This window comes from Ranitomeya variabilis, unplaced genomic scaffold (genome assembly GCF_051348905.1).
Source record: "Ranitomeya variabilis isolate aRanVar5 unplaced genomic scaffold, aRanVar5.hap1 Scaffold_518, whole genome shotgun sequence".
NCBI classification, from domain to species: Eukaryota; Metazoa; Chordata; class Amphibia; order Anura; family Dendrobatidae; genus Ranitomeya; species Ranitomeya variabilis.
Genome location: NW_027508170.1, coordinates 1 through 3,484, shown reverse-complemented (window position 1 = coordinate 3,484; position 3,484 = coordinate 1). Strand labels below are relative to the sequence as shown.

General features: G+C 34.4%; 1 non-coding gene across 1 annotated transcript; it reads left to right on the top strand.

The window, feature by feature from the left end:
• The first annotated feature begins 2,372 nt into the window (after nucleotides 1–2,372).
• TRNAL-AAG (transfer RNA leucine (anticodon AAG)) lies at nucleotides 2,373–2,454 on the top strand. Its single transcript has one exon. It is a non-coding gene; the product is annotated as a tRNA-Leu (tRNA).
• Nucleotides 2,455–3,484: the final 1,030 nt, after the last annotated feature.

Below are 3,484 nucleotides of genomic sequence, written 5' to 3'. Positions count from 1 at the left end.
AAGATAGAATCATTGCTTTTTCCTTTTTGTTTAGAGACCTATCCATTTTCCACAATGCACAAGTTTAAAATGTAGTCAGATACACTAAACTTACTCTAAGGAAGCTCTTTTAATGATGCATTAGGTAGCATGGCCAAGCGGTCTAAGGCGCTGGATTAAGGCTCCAGTCTCTTTGGAGGCGTGGGTTCAAATCCCACTGCTGCCAGTATTATGAGGTTTTGAGAACCCTTTGATCTAATTCTGAGGATTTTGTATTTCCATGAGTGTGTGCATTTCTGTTTTGGAAAAGACAGTTGAAAGAATCATTGATTGTTCCTATTGTTTAGAGACTTACCTAAATTTTAACAGACTTGTGGGTTCAAATGCCACTAGTATGAGTTCTTTTAAACCTTTTTATCTTATTCTTATAATTATGCTAACATGCAAAATTAGCATATGCTTTAAACCCACTGCTGCCAGTATTATGAGATCTTGAAATGTTTTTGTACTTATTCTTATGATTTTGCTAGCATGCAAATTAGCATGTGTGTAATCTTCTTTTGTATTTGTATGATTTAGCAGTTTTCAGTTAAGATAAAGACCGTTGATAGAATCTTTGTTTTTGCCTATTGTTTAGAGACATGCCCATTTTCCAAAATGTACTAATTTTAAATGTTGTCAAATGTACTTCACTTTCTCTAAGGAAGCTTAATTAACCATGCTGTTTAAGGTAGCATGGCCGAGTGGTCTAAGGCGCTGGATTTAGGCTTCAGTCTCTTTGGAGGCGTGGGTTCAAATCCCACTGCTGCCAACATATTGAGGTTTTGAAAACTTTTTCAGCTTATATTTATGATTTTGCTAATAGAAAAATTAGCATATTTTTGTATGAGTGCGTGCTTTGCTTTTTTGGAAAAGACAAAAGATAGAATCATTGCTTTTTCCTTTTTGTTTAGAGACCTATCCATTTTCCACAATGCACAAGTTTAAAATGTAGTCAGATACACTAAACTTACTCTAAGGAAGCTCTTTTAATGATGCATTAGGTAGCATGGCCGAGCGGTCTAAGGCGCTGGATTAAGGCTCCAGTCTCTTCGGAGGCGTGGGTTCAAATCCCACTGCTGCCAGTATTATGAGGTTTTGAGAACCCTTTGATCTAATTCTGAGTATTTTGTATTTCCATGAGTGTGTGCATTTCTGTTTTGGAAAAGACAGTTGAAAGAATCATTGATTGTTCCTATTGTTTAGAGACTTACCTAAATTTTAACAGACTTGTGGGTTCAAATGCCACTAGTATGAGTTCTTTTAAACCTTTTTATCTTATTCTTATAATTATGCTAACATGCAAAATTAGCATATGCTTTAAACCCACTGCTGCCAGTATTATGAGATCTTGAAATGTTTTTGTACTTATTCTTATGATTTTGCTAACATGCAAATTAGCATGTGATTTAATCTTCTTTTGTATTTGCATGATTTTCCAGTTTTCAGTTCAGATAAAGACTGTTGAAAGAATCCTTGCTTTTTTCTAATGTTTAGAGACATGCCCATTCAAATCCCACTGCTGCCATTATTATGAGGTTTTGAGAACCCTTTGATCTAATTCTTATGATTTTGTATTTTCATGAGTGTGTTAATTTCTGTTTAGGAAAAGACAGTTGAAAGAATCATTGATTTTTCCTATTGTTAAGAGACTTACCCATATTCCAACAGACTTGTGAGTTCAAATCCCACTGCTGCCACTAGTATGAGTTCTTTTAAACCTTTTTATCTCATTCTTATAATTATGCTAACATGCAAAATTAGCATATGCTTTAATCTCACTGCTGCCAGTATTATGAGATCTTGAAATGTTTTTGTACTTATTCTTATGATTTTGCTAGCATGCAAATTAGCATGTGATATAATCTTCTTTTGTATTTGTATGATTTAGCAGTTTTCAGTTAAGATAAAGACCGTTGATAGAATCTTTGTTTTTGCCTAATGTTTAGAGACATGCCCATTTTCCAAAATGTACTAATTTTAAATGTTGTCAAATGTACTTCACTTTCTCTAAGGAAGCTTAATTAACCATGCTGTTTAAGGTAGCATGGCCGAGTGGTCTAAGGCGCTGGATTTAGGCTCCAGTCTCTTTGGAGGCGTGGGTTCAAATCCCACTGCTGCTAACATATTGAGGTTTTGAAAACCTTTTCAGCTTATATTTATGATTTTGCTAATAGAAAAATTAGCATATTTTTGTATGAGTGCGTGCTTTGCTTTTTTGGAAAAGACAAAAGATAGAATCATTGCTTTTTCCTTTTTGTTTAGAGACCTATCCATTTTCCACAATTCACAAGTTTAAAATGTAGTCAGATACACTAAACTTACTCTCAGGAAGCTCTTTTAATGATGCATTAGGTAGCATGGCCGAGCGGTCTAAGGCGCTGGATTAAGGCTCCAGTCTCTTTGGAGGCGTGGGTTCAAATCCCACTGCTGCCAGTATTATGAGGTTTTGAGAACCCTTTGATCTAATTCTGAGGATTTTGTATTTCCATGAGTGTGTGCATTTCTGTTTTGGAAAAGACAGTTTTAGACTTTAGTTTAGAGACTTACCTAAATTTTAACAGACTTGTGGGTTCAAATGCCACTAGTATGAGTTCTTTTAAACCTTTTTATCTTATTCTTATAATTATGCTAACATGCAAAATTAGCATATGCTTTAAACCCACTGCTGCCAGTATTATGAGATCTTGAAATGTTTTTGTACTTATTCTTATGATTTTGCTAACATGCAAATTAGCATGTGATTTAATCTTCTTTTGTATTTGCATGATTTTCCAGTTTTCAGTTCAGATAAAGACTGTTGAAAGAATCCTTGCTTTTATCTAATGTTTAGAGACATGCCCATTCAAATCCCACTGCTGCCATTATTATGAGGTTTTGAGAACCCTTTGATATAATTCTTATGATTTTGTATTTTCATGAGTGTGTTAATTTCTGTTTAGGAAGAGACAGTTGAAAGAATCTTTGATTTTTCCTATTGTTAAGAGACTTACCCATATTCCAACAGACTTGTGAGTTCAAATCCCACTGCTGCCACTAGTATGAGTTCTTTTAAACCTTTTTATCTCATTCTTATAATTATGCTAACATGCAAAATTAGCATATGCTTTAATCTCACTGCTGCCAGTATAATGAGATCTTGAAATGTTTTTGTACTTATTCTTATGATTTTGCTAGCATGCAAATTAGCATGTGATATAATCTTCTTTTGTATTTGTATGATTTAGCAGTTTTCAGTTAAGATAAAGACCGTTGATAGAATCTTTGTTTTTGCCTAATGTTTAGAGACATGCCCATTTTCCAAAATGTACTAATTTTAAATGTTGTCAAATGTACTTCACTTTCTCTAAGGAAGCTTAATTAACCATGCTGTTTAAGGTAGCATGGCCGAGTGGTCTAAGGCGCTGGATTTAGGCTCCAGTCTCTTTGGAGGCGTGGGTTCAAATCCCACTGCTGCTAACATATT